Genomic DNA, 21,899 nt, shown 5'->3' with positions numbered 1-21,899 from the left:
ATCTGCTGTCTTACAGATGGAGATTTGCCAGGTCCGTCCCCTACAAGTTCTCCTGTTAAGCGCCGACAGGAAGCTGTACCTACACAAGGACATGGTGATGATAAGGGTAAGTCCTGGCATTGGGAACACTAGATAGAAAGAGCACATTACACTAGTTGTCAGGTATTTACTCTGACATCCAGTCAGATGTGCAATTAAATTCACTGTTTTACTTATTGCCCACCAGTCACTTAATGGTCTGGGCCCTAAATATGTGGCTGAAATGTTTGATGTTTACAATGGTGTTGTAACCAGCTCACAATGGATCAAATCATGTGCTCAAACTGATTGTAAATGTCTCTGAGTCTGTACTAATATCTGCTGTCTAACAGATAACTTTTCGCCAAAACAGACGAACAAGTATGGATGAGAAAGTTTACCCACTGCCGTCCAAGCTAAAAGCAAGGATATGGGTGCATTTTGGATTTTGGAAAACAGCCGGAGGTCGGGATTTGGACATGAGCTATGCAGTATGCAGGCTTTGTAAATGCAAGGTGAAATACTGCAGTAATACGACCATCCTCCATCTCCACATAGCAAGACACCATCCAGAGCAACAGGTGCTAAGGAGGCTACATCCGGGAATTCTGTGCCGTCTCAACCAAAAATGAGTGACGCTTTCAAGTCTAAATACTCATCTACTTCTGCACGGGCACAGAAGATTACAGAGGCACTTTTATGCTTTATTTGTAAGAACTTGCGCCCGTACAGCGTAGTGGACAATGAAGGATTCAGGCAGCTGCTCAACGAGTGTGAACCACGCTAATTCCCACTCGTCGGTTCATCACAGAAACAGCGGTGCCGAAGTTGTACAAAGATATGAAAGAACAAGTCAAAGAAACCATCTCCTCTGCAGAGAGAGTCGCCATCACATGTGATGCATGGACATCGAGAGCAACACAGTCATATGTGACGTTTACATGCCACCACATTTCTCCAGAATGGGAGATTGTCTCCCATGTCCTGCAAACAAGAGCAATGTTCGTCAGCCACACTGGATCAAATATTGCAGATTTGCTTCAGTCTGTGATGGATGATTCTTATCTTGGTGATAAGAATCCAGCTTTAGTGACAGATAATGCCTCTAACATGACCATTGCAGCAGAGCTGGCGAAGTTGGTGCACGTTAAATGCTTTGCCCACAGTTTAAATCTGGCTGCTCAACGCACACTCAAGGTGCCCACCGTGGCCCGTCTCCTGGGACGCATTCGCAGCATTGTAGCTTTTTTTAGGAAAAGCAAAGCTGCAAGCCATGTCCTGAAAGAAAAGCAAAGACTTCTAAATCTCCCCGAACACAAGCTCATGACAGATGTTGCCACTAGATATTTATTATATTTTCTGTTTTCTATTATTTTATTTCTAATTATTTCTAATTTTTTTTAATTTAGTTTAAAGCTCTCTGAGGACTTGAATGTAAGTTGTAAGGCCTGCAACTATGCAGTCCTAAATTTATTTAAAATAAAGGACTGTTAATTGTGTAAAGGATATTGTCATTATTCAAAAGTTACGTGTATCACGATACGTATCGTATCGTAGCCCCTGTATCGGGATACGTATCGTATCATGAGGTTGTAGGAAATACCCAGCCCTACCGTCCACCGAAACGTCTCCTCTTCAGTGCCGAAAGAAAGCTGTAACTATACGAAGACAAGATGATGATGAGGGTAAGTCCTGCTGTTGTGAACACTAGTAATTCTCTAAAAGCAAGAATTTTCTTTTGAGCCTCAAAAGTCTGCCACAACCTCGGAATTTGAGATTGCAAAACAAGATTTAAGCTAAAAGAATACATGATGATTATATACGTAGCATCTGAGATTTGACAGCAATTTAACTGTATTGGATGTATTCTTTGTCAGATGGAAAAGAGCGACCGACAAATACCACAAGACCCAAGAGGGTAAAGAATGTTGCAGCTAAACAAAAGTATGATGCTGATGGGGTCCGCCCACTATTCCGACATGTCTCTATTTAGACATGCCGCTATTCCGACATGTCTCCGACAATGACAAAAAACAATGCCGAAATAGTGGGACGCTTGAAAAATAACTTTAATGCCGCTATTCCGACAATTAGAGGTCACTGTCTAAATAGCGGCATGTCGGAATAGCAGCATGTAACCGATGCTGATGCTGCTGCTGATGATGGTAGTGGTTGTGGTAAGTCCAGGCAATATAAACCTGTGAAGTGCACTGAAACTGAATCTTTCACTGAACTAATACATGTTTCTCAGATAGAGAGAGGCAACACGTCACATCCACAAGACCAACTGTTAAAGGAATAGTTCACTCTAGAATGAAATTCAGTCATTATCGACCCACCCTCATGCTGATGAGAAGTCCGGTGTAGTTTCTTATTCCTCAAAGTGCAGCTTGAGACCCGCGGGGGTACCCTCCTGTAGCAAAAATCCATATAACGGGTGTAAATGGTGTCCGAGACGAAAAGGTCCATAAAACTACACAAAAACTTTGTAATATTCCTCCATACTGCTCGCCCGCTGCAATCCAAGTGTCCTGAAGTGGCGACGTCCAGAGTTTACTCGAAACGACGTCATTTAGTAAATTTTTCTAGCCTAAACAGTCACTAACTATATTTGCCTGGAGGCACGTGGGTCTCCCTCACAGCTGTGAGTTTCAAATCACTAGTACAGGCAGATCCCTCTTGTGTTTGTGTGTCGCTCGGTCGCTCACAGTTGGATGTAAATACCGGTGTGTATCTATCGCGAGTTCTCGCTGATCTTGTCTAGCGCGGCTTCCGTAGTGCAAGCGGCTGTGAGGGAGACTCGCGTGCACGCGGGAGCTTGCCTCCAGGCAAATATAGTATAGTGACACCCCTAACCCTAACCCGGTATGGAGTGTGCTGAATATTTCCGGCAATGGAGACACGTGATGAGTGCACGCAGGGAGGAGGGAGGGACAGAGGGGTGGGGGGCAACCGCCATTCCGACATGTTGCCATTCCGACATGAGGCCCTAATTGTCGGAATGGCAACACTTAAACCTTTAATTAAACGTCCCACCATTCCAACAAATTTTTCCTCCTAAGGTCGGAATGGCGGTATTTTTTCGTTTTTTAAACGTGTTGCCATTCCGACACATCTTTTAAAAGGGTTAAGGTTAGGGTTAGGGTTGAGGGTTAGTATTAGCCTTGTCGGAATGGCGGGATGAAACTTTGTCGGAATAGCGTAACGTTCGCATGCCGGCATAGCGGTACGTCGGAATGGTGACATGTCGGAATGGCGGTATGTCGGAATTTTGGGATGTCGGCATTTTGGGATGTCGGAATGCCAGCATGTAACCCAGAGGGGTGTGTGGGCAGGACGAGACATGAAGGCATGTGGTTCTTTCCACTCGGACCGAGAGGGAGGGATTGGTCAGAGTTTTTACAGGCCTGCAGCTGCCATAGAGGTCTGATTTTTTTTCGTTCCATTTTCTGAACACATTATGTATTGACTACTCTCAGGATGGAAGGACCATTTCACCCAGTATAACAAAAAGTGTTTCTGAACAGGATTACCAACTATAGCTTTAAGTCTGTATTAACTTTTTTCAACATCAAAGCCAGACAATCTGCTTTTTGGAAATGGAAAGGTTTCAGTCCAATCAGTCCGTCCAGAATTGCACAGGATTATTTGGGATTGATGCTGCCTAAACTAGCCGATTTTAAAACAATTCTGATGCATGCTGTGATTTTCTAGGCATTTCTTTTAAAGTGCAAGTGAAAATTGCGGGAAAAAAGTTGCTATCATATAAGATGTTTGTGTATAATCATACACATACATATTTGATTTAATTACAAATCCAACGTGATATTTTGAAAAGCTTGCACACCATGTTTAAACATTTTATTTCTAAGCTATTGCCATCATCACACACACAAGCAATCTGTTGCACTAACAGGTAAGCGTCACTTTGTGAGTTTTACTACACGAATGTTACCACTAACCGTGCATATTTAATCAGAGTCATCGTGATCCTTTCAGCACTTGCAATAGACCTGGATGCAACAGCAACAGGTAAATGCCTTGCATGGTCTTAAACAGTTGTTGGCAGATGTGAGACATTCATGTCTTTCCTGCAGTTTCCTTCACCAGTAACAAATAAGTTAGTTTGGTCACTTATGTATGGCTCAATGTTCTGCACAGGGGACTGCTATGTTTATGCAGCTCGTAGGAAAATATGGTGATCGGTCAAATTCTTTAGAAAAATCGGGTAAAGGCAAGGTCAGGCAGACTCCATAGCATTTGGTTACATTTGCACTGATTGTTGCAATTGCAACAACTCAACTTCCTGGAGGGACTGCCCAATGACACAGTTGCTTTTTTTATTTTGTATATCTTTATGTACTTATTCCTACCTCTTGTATGGTTGTTGCACAGAGGACCAGTCAAATCTGACCATCTTTTTGATCTGTCTGACTGCATTGTGAGCTTCCTCCTTTCTGAGGATTTTCAAAAATTCAGCATGGGGTTGAAAACTTTTCAAAAAGGCCCTGGAACATGCTGACTCGTGGAGTTCTTGCAGATTTTTCAGTGGAAATTCACACTTTGAAGATCACGGTTCCATCTCATATCAAAAGAAGCTCTACTGGGATCCAGAGCTGGGAACTGACCAAAAGTTAGTGTGTGTGTGTTTTCTTGGGGAGTGCTTGAGCACATCTTGACAGTCTCCACAAGCCTCTAAACTCATCAAGATTGTATTTTTGCCCTCAGGACTGGAGTTGAATGAATGCCTTAGGTTTATCATCAACTCTCAAAACAACTGAACATGAGGTTTTACCACCTATTTAAAGGATATGTGAAAATAGTCTCATTTTTTAATAATACTGTATATCGCTGTAAGCTTATTCAGTGTAGCTAATACTACCTGTTGTCTGTTTCATGGTAAATTAAACACCAGAGTCGAGGCCTCTTTTCTGAGCAATTTTGTTCAAACTAACATATCACTGTATAATCAAACTTTAGTTAGATGAAGGGCACAAAAATAAGAGTGATGAAAAGACAGGCATGTGTTTTTGCGAGTGCTTGTGTGTTTGTCTCTTTCCACTCTTCCCGTCTTTTGTCTTGAGGTTTTGGTCTTCCTCTCCTCTTTCATGGCTGCTCTTCCTGCTGTTGTGGCAGCACAGCTTGAATCTTCCGCTTCGTCTCCTTTTCTTTCTTCCTCAAAGCCTGGGAAAGATCGATAAGCCAGCACACACAGCTTGATGAGCCAGCCTAAGAAGTGTCTTTTGGGAAACTTTAAGGGGTAGCTGGCTCGCTGCCGTCTACCTGCCATCCCATAATTCCTGGAGCCGGTAGGGAATTAAGGAGACATCGTAGAGATAAGGTAAAACCACATTTCAATTCATTCAGCTTAGGAGTGTCTTTGAAATTCAAATCTATTTGTAGCTTGAGGAGGCAGTCAAGCCAGTTAAGAAGTAAATGAGAATGATAAATCATTACCAGATAAATTACAGCACTTACATCTACCAAACCCTGTGCTGTTACACTCTGCCAAACGAACTGAACCCCCACTGACTCAATAATGTAGATGCATTGTTTAGCAGCTGGCCCACAGGCGAGGCAGTCTGTTATTTTTGCTTTGCCAGATTCCTGTCATTAAAAACTGCTCACTGCTACCTAAAATAATATGCATGACAAAAAGGCTGACAAAGTTACACATTTTCAGAGTGAAAACTTGATTTTCTGAATATTGGTAGAGCTAATAAAAAGGAAAGTTGCAGTATAAAATGATTGCATGTGTGAGAAGGTGTCATTTATTGACAGAAATAAACAGAAAATTATGTACGAAACTTAGTTAAACCATTGAGAAGGTGAGCAACATCAAGGTTTTCCGAATGTGGTCCCATGCTTTAGGTTTTGACCCAAATCAATTGCTGGCTCCTTTTTAATGATCTCAGATTGTCAGGTATGTCACAAGATTGTCAGTTCGGCCCCTCAGTGGGGGTGATGAGTGTGGCATTATGGACACGTAGATGTACGTAGATATATACAATGTCACTGTCATATTGGACTGGGCAAGACTTGCCTGTAAACAAATACAAATACATGGGGGAGCTGCGGTTTTTCCTGGATAAAAAGCACTATGACATTTGAATTTCTCAACCGATTTTAATGAGTTGTTTTTATAGTAAAAGGTTTATGACCTACGTGTCGTTAGAAAAAAAAAAAAGTTGTTCCAGTTGTTTATAATCTAGCTCAGGTCACCGATAAGCGGGCCCCAGACGCTGTCCAGACCTATAACCAATTATTGAGCATTTCCATATTAACTGGCGCATCTTTTCCAGCCTTTACGGTACTGGTTTAGTGGCCCACAGAAACCCACAGACCAATTGCATGCGCTGTAAATCATCTTGCGTGACGTAATTTAGCCAATCAAATCAGTGCATTCGGACAAGCGGGGCGACTTGAGTTAAAAATTACACAGACAGGCGAGTCAGAGAAGTTACTTATCATGTCATGCACTTAAATCCGAATTAAAGTGAAACTCTCGCCAAAATGCAACCTAGGCTTTTTTTGTGAAGAAACCTTCACAAAAGTCAAACCTTCGTGTAAAAGCATAATTACGACAAAAAAAGCCACTTTTAAGATTTACTTTACTTTCATTTTTGGGTCAAAATCATTTTCAATTGCGTGCTAGGGGCGACATTACGGTAGCATCACAATCTATTTTTAAAACACTAAGAAGACTCGACAACATGAAACTTTGCTCGTAGTATCACCAGGGTCTCTACACATGAACACGAGTATTGAGAACATTGTGTACACAGAGTTTACTAAAAAAAGGTTTTTGAACAACTCACTCTAGCAGTAGCTTGCTCCGCTCGCCACCGTCCTGCCAGTCGAGAAGAGTCGATCCCTGAGTGCGACGTAACATGGACGAGAGTAAAAGGTGGAAAGCTCCATGTTAAAAAGTCTTAAGTGGCTTTTCTTCGTATTATGCTTTTACACGAAGGTTTGACTCGGGAACATTCACAAAAAAAGCTTAGGTTGCATTTTGGTGAGAGTTTCACTTTAAGGGCACCAAGGGCAGCTTTCTCCACTGTGAACATTTAAACAAAATATCGTTCCAGGCTCACAATGAGCACCTACACACATGAGGATAGCCTTGACACCATTATAACAGATTCAAGATCCAACCATCCAGTTTAAGTAGCAGGCAAAAGACTACACCACAAGGAAAGTTTAAAAGCTACTTTATTTATAAATCATAAAATATACTGAAATCTAAGGGAGAATCTAAAATACTCAGTGTCCAGAATTAGCAAGAGGATAAAGTGTCAGAGGCCAAGGTCAGCCGCGCCGCAGGTTGGTTGCTTCCTAGATTGATCCCACTTCAGTACCTGATGGCTGTCTAACCCATCAAGGGGACTAGGCTGGCAGCACCTTCAGCCTCAGGAAGCCCAACTCGGTCTTTAGACGGCAGCATCTGGAGCGGACCCTGGCCTGCACACAGGACACAGAATGAATGAGAGAGGGTTAAGACGCTGACTACCATTTATGCTATCCACACACACCATACCTGGACACAGAACAAATGAGAGAGGCAGTGTCTCCTGCATGTGGGCCTAAATAGACTTTTTGGTGGAGGTAATCAGACACACCTGCCCTCAATCAACACACTGGTTCACAGCAAAAGTGAGATCCTCTACACTGCAGTATCTTTAATTTTGAATGAGATATGTTCTGACCTGGAGCACAAGAAAGCTAAAATGATAGGGACAGAGAAAACGCAGTTTAAATATAAATCAAATTATATAGGCCTAATATAGGGAGTTAGGGACGTCTCCATTAGTATTAATCAAGGAAAATACGCCAAATTCATGCTCAACAGATGTGGGTTTTAACTATTCCTCATGCCAAAATTATTTTTCACCACTTAAGTAGGATAATTCAGTCAGCCTACAAGTCAGGTCATAAACCTGTAATCTGAACATGATATTGCATGTTTCATAGAATTGTCAGTATTGACAGTATTACCAGTGGTTTGCAGAAACTTTAACTGCCAACAGTTGTTCCTCGTGACTAGGCTGACGTTTTCATTGCATTTCCCTGGTCTGAATATGTTTGTTCTGTTTTGTGAATGTTAGAAAAATCTCAGTGTATGTCAATACATATCAAATGTATCTGCAGAGATGCATGAAAGTGCTTTGAGAAAAAATATTTTGGTTCTTACGCTTTCTCGGTTTCTGTAACAGCCGGCCACTATGAGAGATTTAAGCATGAGCTATTTTTTCTACCTTTTTTTTATTCCCACGACACACATTTATCTTCCATGCAAAGACCTGTCTGGCCAGCTAGCCTAATCCCTTTTGGACACACACACACACAACTATCATCTGAAAGACAGAGTTAGGTTAAGCTATGTATGGTTTTGCTTGTGTGTGTGTGTGTGTGTGTGTGTGTGTGTGTGTGTGTGTGTGTGCAAGTGCACAGCAGGGGGGCTCTTGCTAGTGGAGAAGAGTAAAGTGCTGCTCAGCAGGAGGTTCCTATCAGGCTTCTTGTCCATCACTCCCTCTTCTTGGTTTCACACAAATGCTCTGTGGTTACTGTAGTTCCGAAAACCACTGTTAGATGATACAGGTTGTTAGCAGGAAATCCAATGCAGCCACTGTAACATCTATTGGTTCTCCTTGCTGCTGAAACCGCAGAAATGTACATTGCCAAAATTTAGTCTGTTGACTGGGTTGTGATCCAATATAGATAAATAAATAACAGTATGATTAACTTAGGGCTGGGTGATACAGCCTCAAAATGATATTGCAATATTTAAGGGTTTATTGTGATACACAATTTATATCTCAATTAGGGCTGTCAAAGTTAACTTGATAATAATGCGTTAATGCAAATTGCTCTTAACAGTGTTTTTTTGTTTGTTTTTTTGATGCACAATTAACGCACGTTATGACCCTCAGCCCACCCCATAGTGTGGGAAATCAGGAAGTGCTGAAGCAGTAACGTTGTGGATGACAAGCAGAAACAAACCTCCTTGAGCAGAAATGGATAAAGAAAAGGGTCTTTTCAATGGCAAGTTCAGGAAAGTCTTTCTAAAATGCATATGTCAAACTGCAAATACACCATATTTAATTTGAGAGAAATGTTTATGCTGTACAAGACATTTTGAATATGTCCATCTGTTGTAATGGTACAGACATGAACTAAATAATAAATAAATAAATTCAGATTTAGCACTAGCGCTATTGGCTACAAAATATGCCAATCAATATCTTTGATAAGTCCTTCCCTACCTGACTGTTTTTACAGAAAACTCATAAATATGTGGAAGCAAGTAACATTCAACGTCAGTTTCATGGGGACTTAAAATGTAGCCAATGAGAAAAAACTATTCTGGATTCTGTCCCCTAATCTAGATCCGCACCAAAAGTTAATGAGGTCTATTCTTGGGGGAGAACCATCCTCTATCCAAGTTTAATGGTAATCCGTTAAATAGTTTATGTGTTATCCTGCTGACAAACCAAACAAACAGACACGGGTGAAAACATAGACTCTTTGGTGGAGGTAACAATATAAGCATCATAAAGCTTCAATAATCAAGAGTATTTCTTTCATTTTACATCGAAAGGTTCCAGGAGTTAAGTCGTAGAACGACACAGAATCAGCCAAGAAATTCCTTAAAGTTTGGACTGAGCTCTTAAATCAGAAGATAACTTTGGCCTCAACATTATCCTTGAAACTTGATTTATTAGATTTTATTCTCAATAAAAACTAATACAGAGCAGACCAATAAAAACAGGCATTTACTCGACAGAATCTGCCTCCACACTACTGCGCAGTTTGGTGAAAAAAAGACCCATTTTTCATTTTAAACTCAAAGTGAAAATCCAATTGACAGAAAACATTTGTCTGTTTTACACCACATGAACCACATGCACCTCCATGAAGAGAAAGACATGGTATTAACTGCAAATCTTGAAAATGTCAGTCAGGTGAGCATGTTGGCAGCGGTTTTGTCCATTCAGCCGTGCTATCTGGCTATCTGTTAGCGGCAGGTTTAACTCTCATCTCCGAGGCCTTATACATTTGTCAGCCGCATACCTGCTGCCAGCTCTTCACTCTTCAATCTATCAGCATTTGGCACTCAATAGAGCAAAGCACTATGGTCTTTTTCTCTGCAGCTATAGACTGCGGTTACACTCTGCAGATGAAGAAAAGGACTGGGAAGATTGAGAGAGGGTGGGAGAGGAGCAGAGGATGGATTGGTGGACTGGAGAAAAAAAAGGACTAAAAGGAGAGTATGAATCGAAAACTTCCATAGATCCTAGCCATTTGAGCATGTGCTTTGCTATAGAGCAAAGATGAATTTCATTATGAACAGATAACATGGTTTGAATAGATACATATTCACATTCCAAATTTTTGACCGCAACTGACACCCAATTATGTCACTTTTGTGTTACCCAAGGGAGACATACCGATAACTAAACAGCTGTGGGCAATACAATATACACCTCTGCATCTAGAATCTCATCCAAACTCTGTATTTTTCTCCTAATTCTTTGGTGTTTTTAGCACAAATGTCACTCCATGTAAAGAGTGCAAGCCACTGGTTGCTGTCAATGTTCGTTTTGGTACAAGAACACACAACAGTCGGCATCCTCACTGGATTTGTTGGGTTTTCAACCGCCACACCTCCATTGGTTACTGTCCAGTAGTTCATTGTGTTGTCAAGAGTATTTACACAGCTGTCCTAGTTGGAAGAACAATCTTTAGGTATGGTTTGTCCAGTCTCTTTAGGTTTCAATTTCCAAATACTACACGTATAACTATTATTATCAACATCTACTCATCCAGTAGACCACATAACATGTGAAAAAGAAACAAATAAAGAAACAAAAAACAAAGTGTATGTATTTCTTACAGTATCTGTCTCTATTTCTGCGAGAGTACCATCATGAATAAAAATGTACTTCATTGCCATGCAGGCTTTTTTTTTTCATACATCAAGACGAGATTAATTTAAAGGGGGAGGGGATGTTTGAAGAGAGAACATAAAGAGAGAAATATACAGCTCTTCAATCTGCGTGGATGAAGATGTGGCTATTTACCACAGTGTGTAACAGGGATTCACGGTGCGTGATGAATTGTCTGGGGATGATGAGGCATGAAGTGTTTGGTCTGGGCTTTGGCCTCTTGTGGCAGATATTAAGGGGGATGTGTCCATGAAGGCAAAAAGGTATCTGTGGAGGGAGAATTAAATATTTATGCAAATGAGTTGTCTTCTACAGTGGCCACTTCAGCCCCAAGTGAATAATAGCACTATAACACTATTCTCCATCCCCATCTCCATTTTTATTTTATTTAATCAGACTTCATCTGTATTCAAATGTGCCGCAGGATACTGTCACCTTGCAAACCCACACCTTGAAAACTTACCTTTAAGACTTGTATATGTGCAATTCACCAAAATCTCCCACAATCAAGTTTTACATTGTATCATTATGAACTTAGCACCAGTATGAAAATTAAGTTATCCCTGAGTATTTAAAAATGTACGACCCTACTGTCACATCTTCAGCGAGAGATGTGGGCTGTTGTATGATGGGATCTATCTTCACTGCACACTCTTCTTCACTGTAACTGTGCTCTCAGCATTCTGTTCTCAATGTGTACAACTCTCCATTCACTGCTCTATTTTCTCTGCTCAAGTGTGCTCAAGCAACATATTATACTGTGCCATTAGCTGCATGTTGTGTTAGGTAAACGACCCTGGCCTGAACTTGTTGACATGGAAAGCAGAGAGAAAACATACTTTACATGGATCCATGTTATATCACGTGTCATTGTATGAATAAAGCCAGCTGGGGTTAAAGTTTCTCCATGAGACATTTTCGTGCAAAAATTCACTATTTCTGTTAAGTTAATTTCCAAACAGCAATCAACAAACCAAATGCTCTGACAAATAAGAAATCACTCCCAGGAACAGCACCAAGCTTTGAATTTTACATAATGTTTCACATTATATTGTGAAAAAAGCAGCTGTTAAACAGTGGATACAATTTTTGAGTGTCACATCCCACTCAAAAGGACCCATATTACTATTAGAATTTTAGTAATTTGTTCTGATAACATTTGGTCTAGAAGAGCCGTTAAATTGTTTCCATTCAAGTTAGCTGAGGGATAAACTTCGACCACAATTTGCCACTGAGAAACTTTCATTGGGGCGAATAGGACTCCGACCTGACAATGTATCCAGATATCCATGGATTGCGTACATGTTGTGCAAAACTGTAGTCTTCCACAAGGCTAGGTAGATCTATTGCTAAAGCTAGTACAAAAATATCAGAGAAAGTGCTGCCAAAATTCCCAAATATTAACCTGCTACCTTGACAGTGGTAAGTAATAACAATAGCCATGCTTGTAGTTTACATTTGTCATTATAATGTTTTCTTACTTGCGAATAAGACATAAGGTAGTTGGATAGAGTTGCAGGCCGAATACACTGCCTGCGTGTGTCAAGCAAGGCTTGCCTGTTTTCAGCATGACGGCATGGTTGTCAGCACAAATAGACCTGAAAACAACCTGTAGATATCATACAGTTTTTTTTCATGTGCACTCTTTTTCTTTCTCTCTCTCTTTCTCCCTCTCACTTTCTCGCTCTTTCAACAGGGGTAAAGGAAAATCATATCATCATATTTATTGAAAATTATCAAAGGTAAGCTCCATGTGAAAAGATCGAGCTGCAGCAGCAACACTGCCTGTGCGGACACACAGCCGTCACGCTAATGTCTGAGACACAGAACGGACTCCTTCAGCGGCCAATGTTAGCACAAATCACAAGCCGCAGCAGTTAGCCGTAACCCGCAGATTCCACTGGATACGGTACGGCTGCGTTACGGCTCAGACTGAGGCAGTTTGTGATGGCTTTTTGGCTTGTGATTGTGGCATTTGGCAGAAAAATGAGAAGCTGCGATGTCAAGTATATACGTAATTTAAATGTTGTAAACTGGCTAAAACAAGAAAAGTAAATGTCATTTTCCTTCAAATTAACAAGTTTGAAGTTATTATCTAAATGGCTGTTTATTCCTTTCAATCTGCAGTTCCCAGACACACTATCTTTGTTTCCACAGGAAGAACAGCGCCATCTTCCTATTATGAGTAGTTAAGCAGCAACCTTCTTGGTGATGGCCTCGCTTGTTTTTTGGTAATTATGCTAATGCCTCAAAATTAATGTAGTTGCGTGTGTAATTTAATGACTGATTTTAAAATGCTGCACCATTAAGATGAAAATTATCACAAAAGCTTCATGGGCCACGATTTTCTTTGACCTATCCCTTTTTATTTTTCACCCAAACTCCAAAATGCCAGACTGAACTGTTTACACCAGTAGGGACAGCCTACTAGAAGGTTCTGTCATGTGTTGGAATATTGTGTTCAGAAAACTGTTGAGACAATCTCATGATGGGATCAGCTGGACTTCAGATTTCACATAACAGGTACCCCTGTGTGGATCCCTCCGCAGTCTCACACACTGCAGCAGCAAAGGTCATCACCTCTGTCAGTGCATGAGTACATATTATCCCCACCAAGAAACTAAACTAACGAGAAATAGATTCCAAAGACTGCAAGTATATCACAAGATTGCTCTCCTGCGCCAGGCCTTGGTTTTGTAAAAAGATGTGCAAGTTGTAACAATACTGCTGTGTGCAGTGCAGAGGGCAGGGAAGTTTGGAAGTTGCTCTGCTGTACAAAGCCAGACTTGTTCTTTTTTCTTTACTTATTTCCCTCCATGAAATTTGAGGCAGAGTGTGAAATTGTATTGAGACTGAGTGGCTGGGTTCAATATGCTTATCAGTCCTATAATAGGCGATTTCAAAACAGAGAATTCATGAGAAACAAAAAGCAGGCAGCGTCAGAGATGCAGCACAGGCAGCGGAGGTCTCACATTGTTGCTCTCTTTATTGTTGCCTGGCACAAGCTCAAAGTCAGCCTCAAAGGATGACTTGTAAAGGCATTAAAAGTGTCATCATTATGGGTTGAAAAAAATGTGTTCAAACTTTCCACGTTTACAACAAATTAGGTAGGTAGGCTAGGTCTTTCTTTCTTTCTTTCTTTCTTTCTTTCTTTCTTTCTTTCTTTTGCTTTGTGTTCATGTGTCTGGAACTTTAAATTATTTGAAATTCTATGATCATGTTTCTGCAACTCTTGGAAACTATAAATATTTAATATGCTTCTGCAAAGTCATTTGTATTCAGACATATTTAGATTTCAATTATGGTGGCCACTTAGATTACATTAAATATCCCATACCCTTTATTCAGGATGTGTCAAGATTTATGATGGGGATGAAATAAAAGTGAGTTCTGGAAATGACAACTTTTAGCATAGCAAATCAGACAGTATAGACATGTGACATATGACACAGGCATGGGCCAAGATAATGACGGCCTGGCCTTTTAATTACAGAAGCACTGTTTGCCTTTGACAGTTTCAAACTGGTACTCTAGTTATAACAGGAATGACTGACTGAAATACTCATGGATCACACTGTATATCAGATGTATCCCCAAAAGACACCCTAGTTTCAGGCTGTATAGTTCAGCTTCATCTCTTTGGAAAGGTTTAGCCGTTAGCCGCCTTGCTAGCCAGGTCTTCTGTAAGAGGTACAATTACACTGAAGACCTTGTTGGAAACGTACAGCTGTTAGCCTTCTTGCCTTCAGGGAATGTTCCCTTAAGGTTAATTTTTGTAACATTTAATGAACGTTCTAGGAACATTCTTTTAAAGTCGTTTTTACAAAAATATTTAGAGAACCATCAGGGAACGTTCCCTAGAAATTCTCTTTGGGTATTCTGCGCAACCTTCAGAGAACATTTAGGGAACATTCCCTCAAGATTCTCTGAAGGTATATTTGTGTAACCTTCATAGAACCTTTAGGGAACTTTCCCTAAAGGTTGTCTGAAGATCAAATTGTGTATCCTTGAGAGAACCTATAGTAAAGGTAAGGGTTCTCTGAAGGTTTTTCATCAAAAAGTGGATGAAATATACACAGATCACAATGTACACTGATCAGCCACAACATTAAAACCACTGACAGGTGACGTGAATAACACTGATCATCTCAAAACTATGTGATGTTCTGCTGGGAAACCTTGGGTGGTCAAGTGGCATTCATGTGAATGCCACTTGACACGCACCACCCATCCAAACACTGTTGTTGACCAAGTACACCCCCTCATCACAACAACACTACCCGATGGCAGTGGCCCCGCCAGCTGCGCTCAGGAACAGCTCGAGGAACACAATAAAGGGTCCAAGGTGTTGACCGGGCCTCCAAATTCCCCAGATCCCAATCTGATCGAGCATCTGTAAGACGTGCCGGAGCAGGTCTGATCCATGGAGGCCCCACCCCCCAACATACAGGACCCAGAGGATCCACTATAAAATGCCCCGGTGCCAGACACCACAGGACACCCTCAGATGTCTTAAGTCCATGTCTTGACAGGTCAGATGTTTTGGCTGCACAAGGGGAACCTTCACAATATTAGGCAGGTGGTCATAATGTTGATGTTGATGTTGAATGCCTGATCGGTGTATATCGAATCTATCTTCATGGATTTACTGTACAAAGACCCCAAAAGACACCTGAGTCACAGCCTGTATAATTCAGCTTCTGTAAGAGCTATGATAACATTGAAGACCTGTTTGGAAACATATGGCTGTTAGCCTCCTTGCTAGCGTCAGGGGACGTCCCCTGAAGGTTCTCTGAGGGTATTTTGTGTAACCTTCAGAGAACTGTTAGGGAACATTCCCTCCGGGTTCTCTAAATTATATTTTTGTGTAACCTTCAGAGAACTGTTAGGGAACGTTCCCTAACAGTTCTCTGAGGGTATTTTGTGTAACCTTCATAGAACTTATAGGGAACATTCCCTTGGGGTTCTCTAAATTATATTTTTGTGTAACCTTCAGAGAACTGTTAGGGAACGTTCTCTGAGGGTTCTCTTAAGCTGTTTTTCATCGAAAATGGATGATGATTTTGTGTAACTGTCAAACAAACTTCAGGGAACATTGTCAGAGGGTTGTCTAAAAGTTATTGCTGAAAAACCCTGACAACACCTTTAAGGAATGTTCCCTAAAGGTTGTTTAAAAGTTTTACAAAAATAACCTTCAGAGCACCTGCTGATAAGCTTCACGCTACCTGCTGCCAGATGATTTCTTCAATCAGACGTGGTATATGGCTCTGGCTAAATCGCCTTCTAGAGCAACTACTAGTGTTTTCATGCTTTCTCTTTGAGATCTAATATTTCTTTGTTCAGTCTCCAGTGTTCACTTGCATTCCCAGCTACCAGTGGTTCTGCTTCCAGGAACCCAGCTCTCCGCACCTCTGCAGCCAACAGCCTTGCCCTGCGCTCACCTGAGCCACTACACGTCATGATATTCCACCAGCGCCACTGTGAGCAACCTCTCCTCATTCCCCCACCTCTCGGACGCAGACTCAAGCCTGAGTTCCTCTCCACCCTTACCTGCAGTCACCTTGTGAAGCTCAATAAATTACCTTACACTCTACTCCCTGCCTCTTTGTCTGCTTTTGGGTTCAACTGTACACCATGTATTGTCACAGTTTGTTACTGATAGCTAAGCGTTGAGCAATAGCTAAGTTAATGTTGGCTTGCTTAACTTCTGTTCTGAATGTTTATGAATTAAACTATATTGTTACAATGCATAAACCGCATAATTAAAGACAAAATGTTATGTATAACCTGTCTAATACATAACAGTTACTAGTGCAGTGTGACTGTTATGTACAGATAAAGGCCGATCAGTAAGCAGAGCAGCTGGTCTGGCTGTCCTGTGTGTTCACGGAACAAATGGGGAAAGGACTGCACTCTGCCTGATTCTATGTCTCTGTATCTTTGCACAGAATAACTTCACTTGTGTGTGGATCCTTTTTATTGTTTGTTTGTTTGTTTGTTTAAAAAACAAAACCACCCAGTTAAACTATATTGGTACCATGGATGTATGGTAAAAAAAAATGTTGTGACTATTTTGCTTGTGTTTGTTTAATTCAATTGAAGTGGAGACTGTTGAAGGTTGGCCAGCAGACAGTAAGAGCTTTCTTTCTTTGGCTGGAGGGGTACCAAAGTATGTGGGAGACTACACAAGCACTGGAGGTCAGTGAGGCTGGAATATGAGAAACACAACACCTCTCATTCCAAAAGTGATTGTTAGCTTTCTATGTTGACTCCTATGATACTGACTGCCACTGTCTTCTTTGTTTTACAGCTCTTCCAAAGTTTGATATTTTTTTTAGTTTCATTTCTTGTATATGAACTACAGAAGCAGTGCACTCTCAACATTGGTGCAGAGTTTACTTTTGATTGTTAGTCTGTTTCATAGAACTGGAACACACTTCCACAGGCTAACACGCAAATTTCATGTTGCTGATGTATTCAGTGAAAGCTTTTGGACTGCTGAAATGTAATGTCTGTGGGTGAACAGAGATTGTGTTGTCTGTTGCATAAAACCAACAAATACAGCTTCAACAAAAGGCAAGATCAAGACAAAAGAGTTATCTAATAATAAAGATTTGCTTATATATGATGAACAACCATCTAACAGTCTGACCATCGTGTTTTTTTCTGTCTTTTGTTGTAGATGATGCTGATCGATCATGAAACTCCATTTGGAAATGTGTTATTTTATGTTAAGAACTGATGTTAACCATCAACAGACCACCACAGGCTAGCTGTGGGTAACTGTGGTGATACTATTTTGGTGTGGGTGCCATCTTTGGGTCAACTTAGACTACTATAGCTCTTCCTTCAGTCCATGAGAAGGGACCAATGAGCGATGGAAAAATAGTGCATCTGATGGTAGTAGAAAAAACAGTGTTTGTCAGATGTCTGACATATGTAACTTAAATTGAACATAAATTAACTATAACATCCTTCATAGATAATGATGGTAACTGATGAAAACGGATACAAGAGCCAAAACTGATATATCATCCAAGAAGAAACAGTTGGGTTTTAGGATATAAAAATGCAAGTTAGCCATGACTTTAATGAGAATGCGATACAAAATACAAATCAAAGTTCAGACTCCAATGAACAGTGGTGGCCCTGTGTTTTCAGTGTATTGTGTGAAGCCAATGAGTAACAATCACAATTTTAGATTATTTCATTATTTAAATAATTCAGATAACTTTTACTACTCTTTGTTAGCATTATTTATTTGGTTATTCTTGTTGCACTTGTTATTGATAAAGTGCCTGAAAAATAACAAAATTAATTAATTTAGTAAGTAATTGCAGTAGCGGTGTTGGGGGTATCTCGGGGGAGCTGGAAGAAGTTGATGGCCCTGTTGCTACTGCGATAAACATGGAGTGAAGCAAGACAAGAGTTGTGAGTAGCTGAGCAGATGAAGATGTGTGTCACAGTCGAAGCTGGTGGAATATGCATTTAAGGTATGACATGTAAGCAGAATAATGAGAAGTCCAGCAGACTAACGTTACCAGGGCCTTGAAAAAATCTGTTATTATTATTATTTCCTACATTGATCATCAACATCCAGGGAAGACAACTAGCCTACATTTTTATTTGATGGGGAGCAGCAAAGGACCTGGATAATAGATAGGTGGCCCAAAAATGGTTGAGAACCACTGTTCCAAACTAGAGAGGACTAGTTCTGTTGAACTTGTGGTTGTGAATGCTGGCTAATGAAAAGCTGACACAAAATGCACATTGCTGGTTGTAAAATATGTAAAATGTGAAATGTTTTAAAGTTTGGTGAAAAGCTAACGCCAAACTGAAGTGATGGCTTTAAAATATTTGAGGTTGTGTCTGATTAAGAATGAAGAGTCTTAATTGTGGATTCAAAATATACTATAAGCTGGGAGCTAACCTGCAATGTTTCAGTTGCAGTTGTCATTTTCATGCCCAGCACCCATGTTGTGTACCGTCCACCAGTGCGTCCTGGGCATGTTGGTCTTAAAATGAGGTGTGGTCAGGCGCACTGATTGCGCGTTGCTATCTTTAGGTAGCAAAAAGTGACATTTTTTCATATGCAGTCAAACAGAGTTGTTGATGGGACAGATGTTTTTGAAATGGTGGGATAGAGGGTTCAGCAGCCGAACATCACATCCCTTTCCCTCAGCAAAGATGAGTGCCACTGTTTAATATGTACCAGGCCCTGGTTCTTAAAGGGAATGGGAGACTACACTCAGATTGGTTTGATTTATGCTCCGCCCAAATTATACCCATGACTAATTCAGAGTCTAAATACCACCGATTTGTGCTGTGCGCCTCAATTTGCCCCCAGATTACCCACCGTTTAATTAGCAAAGTCGACTTGGACACGCCCTAAACACACTAGCGCGCTGTCCTTTAGACCATACGCTACAGACAGTCTAAATAGGGCCCTATGTGTCTGTGTGAGTGTGTGGTCTTGTGGGTTTGCGCTTACCTGTGCATTTTTGGCTGTGTGTGTGTGTCTGTGTGTGTATGAACGCTTATGCATGCATATTTGACTGAATATTGCATATTGAGTATTTGAGTGTGCCACTGGTTGTTTTAAACTGCACTCATTGGTAAATATGTCTCAGCTCCCAAGTGATAGTAACTCATTTGGTAGCAGTAACCGACAGAGAGGGTTGATTTTATGGAGATTTTAGCTGAGGTTTACCCAACATTATCATGTTTCTCCCTCAAAGACAGTAACTGCTATCACTTAAATGGTGATGTGTTAGCAACCAAGTGCCTACTGAGTACATTGTGAAAGTTTTGTATGTATGGTCAAAAATGTGGCTAATTAAGAAAAGTGGATGTGTTTTAATGTATCCAGATAATTTTCCTCTCAATAGAGCTTAATGCAGCAGTTGGTCGGCACTCCTGTTATTTAAAAGCCCATCCAGCCAAAAGTCTTGCTTCCAGAGCCACATGGTTGCAACCAGCAAATGTTTCTACAAGTTGATGTCATCATTATGTTGGCAGAGTGAATATTGTGGGAATGGGAGTGAGTTGGAGACAAGCTTTTCAGAATTGTTTAAAGCTCTTCTCCATTCAGTGGAGTCCTCCACTGTGGCTGTCAACATTCTGTCCCATACTGTACACACCATTGTAAAAATCTGAAAATGGCAAAAAAATTATGACTTTTTGAATTGTGAAAGTTTCAATGGAGTTTCTAACTGAAAGCATGAATGAGTAAAGTTTTGAAAATGCTTAAAAAAGACAGCAGAAAATGGTGAATATTTCTGAAACTAGATTCCAAATAGACACAATAATGTCCTAACTGAGATGAATTCTCTTCCACTAGATTCCAAAAAAAGCGGTTGAAAAATTAAATTAAAGAATTCCATGCTTTCAGCATTCACAACCAGTAATTGGGGAGATAAGACCAAGTATTAACACTATGGAAAGCCTCTGCAAGCTCTTGTCTTTAACAAGGATCAAAGTCCAATTCCTAGAAGTTTAACACACTTAACATTTTACTCTGAGTAGCTTTATACCGTACATATTTGTCCTGGCCTATTTATTGTTCAGTTAGTTTAAAGTGCATTGTATAGATGCATTTGAAAATGTGACCAACCTTCACACGGTTCCAGGAGTTTTTTCTACGTCTAAACTGAGACTTGCTCCTTCACAAAAACCCTTTATTTAAAGTGTGCTCCAGTGCAAACATTGTACAAAAGCAGAAGTGAGGTTAAACAAGGTTAAAAGATTGCATTACACTTTCACATCATCACTTGACTTAGTTTCCTGTTTTTTGAGGCTGTGTCCTTTCATTGCTCTCTTATATTGTAGAAATATCTTCTTTTCACTCAATGTAATGTTCAAGTTTAAAAGAGATATTCTAGATTTTGACAGTTTGGTGGGAAGGAGGCATTCTGACAATTTTGACTCAAAGTATCTCTTGCCATCATGATATGTATTTTTACTTTCACTCAACAGCTTTCTGATCTAGATAATATTGTGTGTCACTGGGTTGATCCTGGTTCAGCCCTAACAAATCCCTTCTTGAACCTTTTATTATGAATGCAATTTAGAATATATTTATGCAGTGGCTCCTCATTTTTTGCCTGTCCTGATTATCGCTTCTGCTTCTGCTTGTGAAATGAATAACGTCAGGACTGTGTGTCTTTTCACACTCGAAATACGAACACAACACTTTTGTGTGCATTAAAGTCTCAGATTTTTTTACTTCAACTTTTGAAAAATGTTAGCAAAAACAAAATAATTATAACAATATTATCTCACAAATTTGATTAAATCTTTGTCAGACTGGATTCACATTAGATCCAGCATTGCGGCGAAAACGCAGGTTTTCCCATTCATTATAATGAGGGTGATCCGTTTTTGCAGCTTGAAATGGCTAATTGTAATGGAATATCTACATAAATGTAGAGGGAACCATTTTCAGCAACCAGCATTCATGTGGTCCGAAGCCACATTGTGTAGCTGATCCAAGTTTATCATGTTAAAAGGCTAATTTATCATTAGAAAACCTGTGTGTAATTATATCAGCACAGCTGAAAATTGTTGTGCTCATTAAGAAGCTACGAAACTGGCCTTCTTTAAGATAGTTGGGTATCTGGAATATCAGCATTTGTCGGTTGGAAATTCGTCAGTTCAATCTTTTTCTGAGAAATGAAAAATTATTTATCATTATCATGTTGAATATAAGGCCTGCAAACCAGTTTCTTTCTTTCTTGGTAGTTTCTCACCATATTCCCTTAATGGTAAAGTGTACTGCATTGCAAAAACCTTACCGTACAGTGTTAATTGGTATAAATATTCCTTCTTATTGTAAAAGATTGGTCCTTGAGGTGTAACATAACACATTTGTTCTGTAGACATGTAGTTCATTGACTGTCAAAGGCTCAGTGCTGGCAGCAGCTGGCCAGTGAAGCA

The 21,899-nt window shown here is 40.3% G+C and overlaps 1 long non-coding RNA gene across 1 annotated transcript; it reads right to left on the bottom strand.

Moving 5' to 3' along the window:
* Positions 1 to 4,943: 4,943 nt before the first annotated feature.
* Positions 4,944 to 6,896, bottom strand: LOC311266005. The gene is made up of 2 exons (XR_014623653.1): positions 6,837 to 6,896; positions 4,944 to 5,318 (listed from the first exon to the last, which is right to left on the bottom strand). It is a non-coding gene; the product is annotated as an uncharacterized lncRNA (long non-coding RNA).
* Positions 6,897 to 21,899: the final 15,003 nt, after the last annotated feature.

This window comes from Pagrus pagrus, assembly GCF_965226575.1.
Source record: "Pagrus pagrus genome assembly, chromosome: 12".
Lineage (NCBI taxonomy): Eukaryota > Metazoa > Chordata > Actinopteri > Spariformes > Sparidae > Pagrus > Pagrus pagrus.
This window is presented reverse-complemented; position numbering and strand designations above follow the sequence as displayed.